At 40.3% G+C, this 13282-nt stretch overlaps 1 protein-coding gene across 2 annotated transcripts in view; it reads left to right on the top strand.

Moving 5' to 3' along the window:
* The window catches only part of igsf3 (immunoglobulin superfamily, member 3), a 145629-nt gene that overhangs the window by 113133 nt on the left and 19214 nt on the right, over nt 1–13282 (top strand). The gene's annotated exons all lie outside the window — the stretch shown is intronic.

Genomic DNA, 13282 nt, shown 5'->3' with positions numbered 1-13282 from the left:
GCTCTCCCTGTAGAGCAAGGCATGACTGTCCTAAAGGTCAGAGCCTCTTTTTGACCCTTCCCCATACACAGAGAAAATCATACACTCACACATATGCAAGCTTACACTTTTCTGGAAAACACAAAGTTTAGTGGATTAATTTGTAAGAGGGCAATAAATGTCACTTTTATAGCTTCATTAAAACAATTAATACTTTTTCCATTTTTTTTTCACTTCCACATTTTCCCCTCTATTCTGTTCAGTGTGTATATGTGTGTGTCATTCAGAGCAAGTAACAGTGGTGAATAAGCATAAATCCCCCTGTTTTCACAAGATACAAAATCAACATAGACCAGGAACCAGGAAAAAACATGTGTAAGTGCAGACTTCATGGTGAGAGCTGGAGTAATACAAACTGGAAAGTAACTCTCGTACAAAACATGCATTTTTTTTGCTAGCCCTCCACTGGGTTCTTTACTGGTTCTGCTTCTGATGCGCAGTCTACTGTGTTATTGCTGGTTATTCCTGATATTCACTGTACTGACTCTGTTAGTTCTTCTTTTGATGCCCTTGGTGTTCTTTATTGCTTCTGCTTTTAATACCTTGTGTCTTGGGCTTGGGTTCTTTACTGGTTTTGCTGGTTATCTGATGCTCCCTGTACTGGGTTCTTAATTGGTTTTGCTTCTCACTGCACTGGGCTGGACAATGTATTCTAAAGGTTAGTGTTGTTAAAGCCTTTGTTTCCTTCCCTAACACTAGTTTTACAACTTTGTCTTTGATTTGGCCTGAGGTAGATATTTTAAAACACTTCAGTAATGACAGCATGTTTACTTTCAGGATAAAGGAAAGAGATGTTTTCAAATCGCCAATTGCATAGCAGGGCTGAAAGTGGTCCTGTTCCAATCAATGGCAGATCATTTTTCCTGTTCTTAAAATGAGGTGCATTATAAATTGTTTTGTCGAAGACTGCAGCTGACATCCAGCTGTTATCTATGAGTTTGTCCGTTAAAGGCCTGAAATTGCCCTGAATTTCCTTCCCTGCTCTTCTTCCCTTTTTCTTGCAACCTATTCCCACCCTTTTCTCTAATTCTGTCAGGCCTGGTCAGCTCCTCTCTGCCTACTAGCACAGAACGCTCCTCTAATGCTGTAAACCTCCCTCCTGGTTCACCAGTGTGCACACTGGGGGTGTTTATGAATATGTGTCAGCACCATTAGTAATCTTTATGTAACACAAAGTGAAGTTTTCAGCAGGCCTTGACACATGAGACTGCTCCTAATGCCATAGTCCTCTGCTTTGCTGGCTCTGGGCCTTTTTGTCTTTCTGCTCTGTAGCTCTGTGCACTGTGGAGATGTTTGGTTTGAGGCAGTGTGCCGGCTTGGCTAGAGTTAATGGCTCTGAGACAATACTGGAGGAGCATCACACTCAGCTTCACTCAATAGGCCTGCTCCCTGCCCCTTGGCAACACACACACACACACACACACTCACACACACACACACATTGCTGCAGTCTGATAAAAGCCTAATGTATTGACTAGCATATTCTGCAGTGAAATTCAGTTTCATAATACAGAGTAAAACAAAGTTTTAGTTTTATTAATGATCACTATACAAATGTCAGTGTCTTGTTGTTATCTAATTACTTTCCATTCAAAACAGCTTTACACTTCTCTTTTTGTAGACTGTCTTTCAGTTTTTCAAAGACATTTACAGGGATATTTTTGCCACAACTTAGACTCTCAGAATTTGGTTGCATTCTCTGCGTGTCATTATTCAATGATCCATATTGTGTTCTGGGTTCTGGAATGGCCAGTCTCAGTTTTTTTACCTCTGCACAAACTTAGAGACCTGTAGTGTTCAGTTGCCTTTTCATAGTGGAAGAATGGACAGAAACATAAATTCTTTATATTAGTTCAGGTCAAATACTGGAATTAAATTTTAAATATGTCTAAATAGTTATTGGGTACAATTCCATTAAAAAGATTTGACTCAGTTTTGTCTCTTTTATTTAGTGGTTTTAATACAGTATAATCTTTTTCTTAAATCAGTTTTAAGCGTTAATTTAATGTCTAGATGTTTAGATTGTTTTGATGTGTCTGTGTTTATATTTACTAATGCTGTTATTGCATTGATCAAAGAGAAAGTGTGATTATGTAAGCTCAAGCATACTGTTGCAGTAGGTTCATCGTCTGTGATATATAACCATGTCAGATTTGGAGACAAAGCACTGCTGCTTTTTTTTAATCTTACTTGTAATACCATATACATTTTAAAGTTTCTACTCCTTCATATTTCTATTATTTCTGCTTTCCTTCTTCTCTTCTCATAGACAGCTAACACGGTTAAGTGAGTTTAATGTTTCTATTTCTTGTCATGCAGTTCTGTATTTGGAGAGCATCTCATGTGTTTTGTACTGCAATATGTTGTCATTATTTCATGTCATACAACACTTTTTCCAAAAATGTAGGTCTATTTTTAATTTGATGTAACATTTTTAAAAACAAATGTGGACAGGGGTGACAATTTTATCTTACAAGTTGTCACATAGCAGGTTTATATAATTCAGTGTCATGGATGGGCAGTGGTTCTTTTTGGCAGAGAAACACAGAGATAGGTAAATACAAATTGATGTGACTTTTAAACCTAGACTTAAAAACTGAGACTGTGTCCCAAACATGGACTGAAGGTTTATTCTAAAGCTTGGAGACACTGGAAAAAACTCTTCTGCTTTAGTAGATTTGTTAATTCTAGGCACAAACAGGCAGTAAGCATCTTGTGATCTAAGTTCACTCAAGTACTGAGGGATGAGGCAAATTTATAGCATCATATGTCAACAACAGAATTTTATAATCTATTCTGGTTTTGACTGGCAATGAGTGTAGGGCAGTGAAATATGGTCAAATTCCTGGTTTGTGTAAGAACTCTGTTGTGCTGAAACTGAAATTCTGGTTTGTGAGAAAAGAAAAGAAAAACTAATTAAACAGTCCACTCAGTAAGGTCTATTTCTTGACAATCCTCCTGGCTAAGATTTGAGATCAGATCATCTTTGGTTTTCTGAATCTATGGCAGAAAGTTTGGTTCTGGGCTTTACTGGAATTTGCAACAGATGAGTAGATGTTTACAGCAGAGTGATGGTTTCATTTTTAGTTTGGCCATCTTTTCAACTACAGTTGAGTGTATGTGACTTTAAGAACACACCGGCCTGGACAAAGCTTCACTGTCAATTCGGCATTATCCTGACTTATCCTGCTGGAGTCTCATTTACCTTTCCCCTGATGTGTGCTTTATTCTAATTATCCCTCAGGAGACTGACCACTGAGTGTAGGTGCATAAACCAGCCTTATTTCTTTTACTAAGTGGCACAGAGCTGTGATTGAGCCACAAGGGTCACACTGATTGAAGTGTGCTCGATTCTCTTATCAGTAATGACGTTCCTTTCCTCGGTAGAAAAGTGTCTGCGCAGACATGCCTGTGGAATGTTTAGTCATTGCAGAGAACTTCAGCTAACAAAACTCATAAGCTCACAGCTGTAAACAAACCTCCTCTCAGCCCTGCTGCTGATGGTCTGCCTGTTACTGGCATTTCATAACACTGCTGATAGAGTTCCTGGGCTAAACACACAGCACAGCTCTCCTTTTTTGGCTATCATCTCTCTCTCTCATGCTCACTCTATCTCTCCAGTCTCTCAAAGCCACCTTGTCTCTGTGGCGATGTGATCAGCTACCATGACGATGCGATCAGTTACCGTGACGATACGATCAGTGCCTCTTGGCCTGGGCTCATCAGAGCATTTGATTAGCTGTGATGTTCACACTGTGATGAGAGAGGAAGAGACTTTTCTTGGAGCAATGGTGATGTTCTGTCAGAGTACACCCCCCATTTTCAGAAATCATATTTCCCCACTAAGAGTTCCCAGAGCAAGAGCCCAATTTGGAGATATGATTCATAAGCTGAATGTAGGCCATTCACTTTCCCTCTTTTGCTTTTTCTTACACCCATGGCCGTCTCAAATGTTAAACACTTCTGGCTAAATGTTAGCATCTGACATTTGGATATGCCAGATGTGTGGAGAAATTGCCTCTCAAAGAAGTGGAATGTGGAGTGGAGGTAATGAGGTGTGAAGCCATCATGGGTCTGACTGGATGTATTATTGAGAGACATTAAATCATGTTCTCTGAGATGCCTGTTCAATATGTATGAAGTGAGCTTTCTTTATGTGAGCTTGACAGTGTGGGTGTTGACGTGTATGATCCAATCACATATAGGGCGTATGTGCCCACATGTTTTTGAATAATAACTGAGAGATGTACTGTTCACTCTGTTTGACAGATCTATTCTAAATGTAGACTCACATATGGCTAGTCATGTCTGATTTTCTTTCTGTAAGTGAAATGATCAAATAAGACCATGAGTTTTCCTTAAACACTGTACCTCTCTGGATGAGAACAGATGGAGTTTCTCCCCCATCTTGCTCAAGGATGAAATGACCAGGCCAGACTCCTGTTGGATCACACTTAGTGATGTTTCAACAGCATTTTTCCAAATCAGATTTACTTTGTTATACACTTGTAGTTGATCTGCCAAGACATGTTTTAGTGTCTAAAATACAGCTTCTTTGGTTTAATTCTGGAGCTCTGAGGCTCACAAACACTTTTTTTTTTTTAAGAATAGCCTATTGACATTGCGTTTGGGTCTTCCTCATGGTCTGACGTACTCATTGCACATGAAGACCAGCATACAGTTTAAGCTGAATACATTTTTGAGATGTAAGTTGGTGTGACCGTTAGCTTCTAACGTTTATTAAAAATTTTAGCCTCGTAGCACCCATGTTAAACAAAAGGCTCAATGGGCAATGCACCATAACTTTCACAAATTGCTGTGTTGGTTGCTTTCAATGCATTTTTCTCATTGAAATCTAAAGCAAGTGGTGTGTGAGCAATGGTTAATGGACCATGAATTCCTTTCACACAGTACTGTACGTTGGTGTCATTCTCACTGAAAATGAAGCAGAGTTTTATTCACAAAATGTTCTGTTGAACGCAGCATTACCTCTTTGCTCCATATTGAACAGCACACTTATCCAGGTATAGATCACTTCTCATCTTTCTCAGGAATTGTATTGCAAGGTTGCTCTCCTTTGCTGCTCAAATCTAGAGCCACGTGATTTCCCTCAAACATTTAAATTGGTTTATTCATAATTAATGTGCAGAGTAGCTCAGACTGTCCATCTCTTCCATATAAGAGCTACTTCTCTCACAGTGCCGGTTGCTAAGGGCCACGGTGTCCCAGATCAACAGAGGAACAGACGACAGACCCGGGAGCCTTGATTTGTGCTCCTCTAGAGACATTATAGAAACATTACACGTGTGCACTCCCTTTCTCTTCTGCATCTCTTTTATGCTTTCTGTCACTGTCTCTCTGTGTCACACAGACATGAAGTATTCACTTTGTTCTTTAAGTATCAAGATTGACCTGAAAGATGAAATCCAGCGATAAAAAAGCGGATAAACAGAAAAACAAACTTGAAAAAAATGAGCTTAGAAAGAATGGAAGAAAAAAGGCAGACCCGAACAGTGCTGTAATGTAATGATGTTGTAACTTTTTTGTAGTAAACTGTTGCATGCTCCTCTCCCAGCCTCAGCCAGCTGCCAGTGTGTGATTCCTCAAGAGGTTCATTCGTTTTTGTGTGATCGCCTGAGAATTGGCTGTTTTTGCTGGTAAATGTTTGGGCAAATCTATGTGTGTGAGTGTAATTTCCTGTAGAACTGATAGAGAATAGTCTCTGAAATTGTAAATGTGTTCTGTAGGCGAAGGAACAGTGCTGTCTCTAAGCTAATATAAAAGTGCCATTAGAGCAGAGACAGAAGAAATCCACAAACCACATCCTGTTACACTCAGTCAAGGTACCAGTACTGCAGTGGACTCGCACTTATCTGCCCAGTCTGTGAGTCCATTGCATAGCATTGTGTTTGGTTTTTCTCAAAGAAAACTACACATTTGGGCCTTTTTTTGCACACAGCTTGAATGACATGTCAGTGTATCAGTTTTTTTTTCTGTGATGTGCTCTGTAACAGCTGGTTGGTGTTAGTTTCAGTTGACTGTTATTTATAATTAGTAAAGGCCTGTTGTACAGATTTTTTTACTCTATACTGTTCAGAGGTGAGGTAAACCAGCTCGTTTTGCCCAAACAATGTAGCAAAGAAAAAACGTTCAAGCTTTATTCACACAACATTTATAAATTATAGCTAACAGACTAATAGTTTATTCATTGCAGATCCATCCATCCATCCATTATCTGTACCGCTTATCCAATTTAGGGTCGCGGGGGGTCCAGAGCCTACCTGGAATCATTGGGCGCAAGGCGGGAATACACCCTGGAGGGGACGCCAGTCCTTCACAGGGCAACACAGACACACACACATTCACTCACACACTCACACCTACGGACACTTTCGAGTCGCCAATCCACCTGCAACGTGTGTTTTTGGACTGTGGGAGGAAACCGGAGCACCCGGAGGAAACCCACGCTGACACGGGGAGAACACACCAACTCCTCACAGACAGTCACCCGGAGCGGGAATCGAACCCCCAACCTCCAGGCCCCTGGAGCTGTGTGACTGCGACACTACCTGCTGCGCCACCGTGCCGCCTCATTGCAGATTTTATTTTGAATATCATGTTTTTAATCAATTATTTAAAAGATCAAATGTTTACATGTTATTGTTTGGTGGATTGTCTTTTTATAATTGTTGCACTTAAATCAAGCAGTAGGGCCTTGCACAAGCTTCTCACAATGTTTATTTATTTATTTTATTTTTTTCATTGGACTTTTAGCTCATTCAGTCTGAATGCTGACATTTGGGGTTGCGTTATTTGGATTACCTTTTTAGTTTATGTTTTAAGTGACCAGAGAACACTCCTCCTTGCGTTGGGATTTATGTGCAAATATTAGTTTGGATTTTTATGCTGGTTTTTATTTCACAGCGGCTGTTACAACTATGACAATGTAGTACACTCATTCTGGTGGACATAAATGACACCTACAGTTCCTTCACCATTTATTGGTTTGTTTGTTTGTTTGTGTTTGTCTATAGTTTCATTTTAACATTTGGGACCAAATGTTGAACCATGAAATTTATTTTGTGTCTGCTACTTGAAGAATGTATTGTGTTGTCTCAGACCTATGTTGGCATTGAAAATTGCTCAGAGAAACCCGATTTGTGAAGATTCACAATTTGTTCTGAGATCTTGGCTGGCTTGCTTGGGTTTTCCAATTGTATCAAGATAAAGATAGAAAGGTGGGCCCTTAAGTGCATTTATGGACATTAACTTATCATTTGGCAGTTGTTCAATCAGAAGATTTAAAAATCATTATCCCAGTTTCTAAAAGCCCTCACACTGTTTAGATAAACAACTTAAAAAAGAAACTTTTGTACTCACATGTACGTAAACCTCATATAAATTGCCAAAAGAAAAATTTGAAATTTTCTTTTGAACATTTGGAAAATCAGAAATGGCTTTCCAGCATTCCTGGAAAATGGCCCTATGTACCTATGTCCTCTGTTGCCCTTGTTCAGAAATTTGCCTCAGTTTGATAGCTATTCTCCTTCTCTAATCCTTTCTAAATTAGTATTGGATGGATCCACAGATATGAGTCTGCTTACTTAAGCCTGTTTATTTGTGTGTTCTGGAGAAAATGGACAGCATTAATTATATACTGAATGGTGCAGAGTGCTGGGTGATTAAGAGGGCAGCAATATTTGAATGCTAATGTAAAGAGTTAACAGCACAGTTAGTGTAATGTTCCCTGATACTGTCAATGCTCTCAGCTTGGAGCTCCATGGCAATAAAAGTGCTTTGAGGTAGCAGAGGCAGTTGGCACATGTTGCCATGTTCTCAGCCATGCTGGTGGCTCAGAGTCTGAAGAGAAGTCTGTTAGACACAGCAATTTCTCAATAACCTCATGATGTCTGCCATCAATCAGCTGCATCTCTCTGAGTTTGTTAGCACAGTCTCTTCAGAGCTATCCCAGATATCAGTGAAAGTTTGATCCACATCTGCAGTTTTTTTTTATGACCCACATTAGGCTTTGAATGACAGTGTTGACTCAGGGTGAGTCTGGCTGCCACAACTCAGCCTCATGTCCACCTTATATGGGTCAGATAGCAGGTGAGTTGATTACCAAATCTGGCCCACATAACACTTGCTAAAAGTCAATACCAGCTCATGACTTTTGACTCTCTTGCCAGTTCTTTAACTTAGCCGCAAGTGGCAAAAGGGGCATATGTTATGCACAAAGGTGTCTGCTACCTGAGCAGCTTCCATCAGTGCTATTTGACCGGAGCTTAGTGTGTTTTCCACACGTCTGTGTGAGTGCTCTGGCTACTTCCCAAAGTCCAAAAACACAGAGTGGGAGGTGGACTGACTGTGAAATTGCCCATAGGTGTGACTGTGTGTGTGTGTGTGAGACTGTAATGCCCTGTGTTGGACTGGCGCCCTTCAATGTGTGTTCCTGTCTTGCACCCAAAGATTCTGGGTAGGCGCAGGACCCACACTAACCCTGAACAGGATAAAGCAGGTACAGATAACGAGTGAATGAGCTATTTAACACAAACAGCACTGCTTTGTCTGATCTACTTTTGACAGCATAGAACAAAGAAGGTCAAAAAACAGGTTCTTTGTCTTTTTCATCTCTATTTTTCTGTCTGCCTCTAAATCAGCCTCTGTTATTGTGTGAAAATCTCCTACTGGGTTTGCTCCTCTCATTAAGGACAGACTAGTTTGGCTAGTGTTCAAGAGGAGAATTTACCGGCCGCGTGTTAAAGCTCTGTAAGTCCGAGAGTAAACACCTGTCTAAAGGATCATCCCTCCTCTCTGTCCATGCTTTAACAGAATGGTCCAAAATAGTTGTGCGAGGCTGGCAGTGTGATCAGCGCTCCTCCGTGGCTCATATTCTCCGTCACTCTGCATTTCTTCACACGTTTTCACACAAATTAGCATTTTTATCTCCTCAAGGGTGATGGGGGGACTCCACAAGATATGATTTCATCAGAAGCCCAGTGTGACTGTTCATTTTCACTCCTCCCTCTCCCTCCAAATCTCTCTCTCTCTCTCTCTCTCTCTCTCTCTCTCTCTCTCACACACACACGTCTCTTTCTGTCTTTCTCTCTCTTCTTTCACTCTTTCCTCTCACTTTCTCTGTTTCTCTCACCCACTATCCTACAGACACACACTATCACTTGCCCTCTCTTTCATTCCTCTGCAGCATTATAGGAAGCACAGCAATAACATTTTCTCATTTTGGAACACAACTTTATATAAGTCATCACTGCTGAAGTCTGGGTTTCTCTCTCTAAATATGAAGATTACGTTTTTCCCCCTTATTTTCACCCCATTGCATTTGTTGTGTGTGTGTGTGTGTGGGGGGGGGGGGGGGGGTGGGGTTATGGCGTATAAGAAATGTAATAAGCGAAAACACATGTTCAGTTCTGTGGATCTCAAGGGAAGTTCCCTGCTCCCTCCGTCTCTGTGACACAATCTAATATCTGCAGTAATAATGCTGGATCTGCCCTAATGGAGCCATCTGCAGCCTCAGATTAATGACTGGCCCAAGAATGGGGATATTAACATTTTCTCATTAGTGTCTTTTCTGTGCAATACAGAGGGATAGTAAGAGCGAGGCTGGGAGACAAATGAAACAGAATCAAAATAAGATATGGCCTACATACACTACGCAGGGCTGGAGCAGGCCACCAACACACATACACATGCACACACAACGAGAGAGAGATACAAAGTCCATGCTACTTACAACAAACAACACAACCTACACACACATTCAGATAGTCGCTGTCCTTGACATTAAAGCTCTAAACTCAATGCAAATAGTTTGTCTTCCCAAATGGGTCATCTGACCTGTTTAACGTTAGCTTGTTAAGAACTGCCGATGGTGGTCCCAGCCCTACCTTTCCACTTTCCCAGCGAAGCAGATGTTCTGTGGTAGAGTTGAGCGTTCTATCAGCGTTCCAGCTGCAGAGTATGGGGGAATGGAGCTGCAGATCTTCTGCTTTTGGCATGAACTAGACTGGGTTATTCATAACCAGCCATTAATCAGCCATGACTGGATAAAGGCAGCCGCTGCTATATGTGTCACTGTGTGTACGTGTCTGTGTGAGTTTGTGCTCCTGGATTTGTGTGTGTGTGTGAATGCTTGTGCATATGTATTTTTCACACCTTTTCAAGACCAAAATATCCCAGGTTGGATCAGCAATATAATGTGGAAAAGCTCTTATTAAAGAGGGGAACCCTACTGTTTTCTAAATCAGACAAGCCAGACATGTTGCTTATTACAGAGAGTCAGGTTAAGGTCAGGCTTAATAAAAAGCCTTACTACAATTTAGGTACGTTATATATATGGGACGTACACTACCAGTAAACATTTTGGACACAACTGGCCATGGAAGTATTATTTAGTTTTACTGTTTGTCACATTATAATAATTTACAACAACAAAAAAATGAAATAACATGCATGTCACAGCATTTATATTTTCTTTTCAGCAGGAACTGCATATTGTGAGGAATCCTTGATATTTTTTGTAATTATTTATTTATTTTTTTATCTTAAAGTATATTTTGTATATAAATTGCACACATACACATCAATTTTATTATTAAATATGTCTTCTAAACCTGTTTAATTTGAATCTAAAATAGACCTTGAACTCTTAACAATACCAGATTTCAGAACAGTAGTATTTTCACACACAGTTTTAACTGGGTATTTGAAACATTTTCAGAGACACCTTTCAAATATGTCGTGGACAAAAGCAGAAAGGGGCGGGGACAAGTCCTCAGGCTGAATTGCACCCCTCTCTGTTCATGTGTGTGTAGGAGACAGAGATTGTGTGAGTGACTGCACGTGCTGTACTTGCCTTTGAACGATAAGCTATTTATTAAAAGCAACGTATATTTTAAGAATTGTCCTTTCATTAGTCCCACTCACATTCATTACTGACTCATAAATGAATCACAGTAGTGTGCCATGTGAAACAAAGTGTACGTGTCCAGCGACTAATTAAATGATAATTAAAGGCAATCAATAATGGTGTATCTCTCTTGTGTGCTGTGAAGCATTCTGTCATTAATACACTGCTGTCCTGCTATTGCCAGTGCATCTGTTAAGTGTCTTGTACATAAATGGGCCCTGGCAAAGACGGATCAGTGGATGGCATACCTGTCATGCCTGCTGGGCACCAGCCAGCCCGGCTGCTGATATCTCTCAGTCTGTGGTCAGCGTATAGACTCCAAGCTTCAGCGTCTCCGTGGTAACCAGGATCTTCTTGCCTCCTGTGAATGGAGCTCAGCCGTCCATCTTCATTAGGAATGGAGTCCTCTACCACAGTGCCACAATCTGCCTTCAGGGCATCACAGTCATATAATCCATGTCCTTCTCACTCTCTCCTTTCTGTTTATATTCTCTCACCATTCCTCCCCCTCTTTTCCCTCGATTTTCCCCCTCGCTTTCCTTCTCCCTTGTCTATTTAGGTTATTTAAGCAGGCCAGGTGTGCACTGCCAGTCTCAGGTGCATCTTTATTCCCAACAAAAGGCCTCTGTCCTCAGTTCTGAATAGAATGTGAGCTCATCGGGCCCAGCTCAAGAGTTAATGACCCTGTTTGGCTTTTGATACATCAGATACACGATGATACATTTGTGGCTAATTTTATGGCAAAATGATATGACCCAGAGCCTGCCTTGGGCAGCAACCCCCAAGCCACTCCACTGAGGACCTTATCTTCCCCTCAGAATGGTGTTCTCGGCTTCTAATTTAATCACTAGCGCTTTGTCTGATGCCTTATTTTCCATCCGGCTGCCAAGGCAGTAGACCTTGCTCTTTGACATTCACAGACACACAATGGAAGATGGATGAACTGCATTCGCTTCTAAAGCATTCACATGGAAAATCATTTCATAAAAGCTCAATGATTAATTGGCTGTAAGGAGATACACAAGGTCAGCCCTTAGCCCAGCACACAGCCTCCTCAACCTTCACACAGCCATACTTAACATTTGCTAACCTCCTTCCATACTTAGGAAGTTTTTACCTTTTACTTTTTTTTTTTTTTTCCATTTTTCATCTTGAAAGGCAACTTGCATAAATACCTCACTTTTATTGTCCCCCAGCTGTCTATAAGCCTTCAGAGATCACTCTGTTCCTCACCCACCTAAACCAGTCTGCAAATATTTACAAGCTTATGTCCTTTCTTCACATCTCTTCCTTAAACAAGTACATACTCACTTTACACGGTTTCTTTGACAGTATTCTTTACTGTGATCTTGGCAATGTCATTTATTTTCCTTGTCCATACACTGTCAGAAAAATTGTCACTGTGGGTGGTCCCTTTTGCTGTCACTGTGGTGGTACTCTCAAGGGTACATTTCAGTACTTGTAATTAGGGAACATAATTGTATTGTTTTCTATAAAATTTGTAGATTGTTAAATTGTGTTGAATTCGTACACCTCATTTCATCTCAAGGACTTATGTGATGTTCTGTATTTTACAGAGATCTGTAATGAAATCTGACAATATTTACCTCTCCTTCAGGAGATGAGAATGGAATGTAACTTTAGGGAACACAACAGGACTTAGATTATTTTGAGTTGTTGTTTGTTTTCATTCATTCAACTCAATCATTCATTTATTGCAAGTATAAACCTCCATGTATCTGCTACATTTTTCACATGGAGTGGGTTTAGGTTTTACGGAGCACAAATTGTTAGGTGACCCTTTTAAGAAATTACATTTTGTATTTCAGTTTAGGTTAAAATCCAATCCTGACACTAAGAACCCTACAGTTGTATGCTTTTTAAATTTGTTTAAAAATAAAAACTTAAATGAATGAAAAATGTAAAATTGCAGTTGGAACATATGAATACAGTTATAAGTACTGCAATATCTAATTGTTTCTTATTACTCCATAATATCTCCACTCTGTTTTAAAGGCGCTGTATATGATTCTGGAGAACAGCTGTTGAGGAAGGAACCAGTGGCGTAGCCAGCATTTGACCTTTAGGTGGGCTTTGGCAAAAGTGGGTGGGCTCAGTTTTCTACCAACATATGAAGCACAACTTCAGAAGCGGGCCTTTTAATCGCAGGTGGGGGTGGACATACTGATTAACAGACAGATTAACTTTTTATTATTATGATATACAAACCGTATTGTGTGGCATCCCCCCTTCTTCTTACAACACTCAACAGACATCTGGGGACAGAGGAGACCAGTTTCTCAAGTTTAGAAATAG

Source organism: Hoplias malabaricus, chromosome 12, assembly GCF_029633855.1.
Source record: "Hoplias malabaricus isolate fHopMal1 chromosome 12, fHopMal1.hap1, whole genome shotgun sequence".
NCBI lineage: Eukaryota > Metazoa > Chordata > Actinopteri > Characiformes > Erythrinidae > Hoplias > Hoplias malabaricus.
This window is presented reverse-complemented; position numbering and strand designations above follow the sequence as displayed.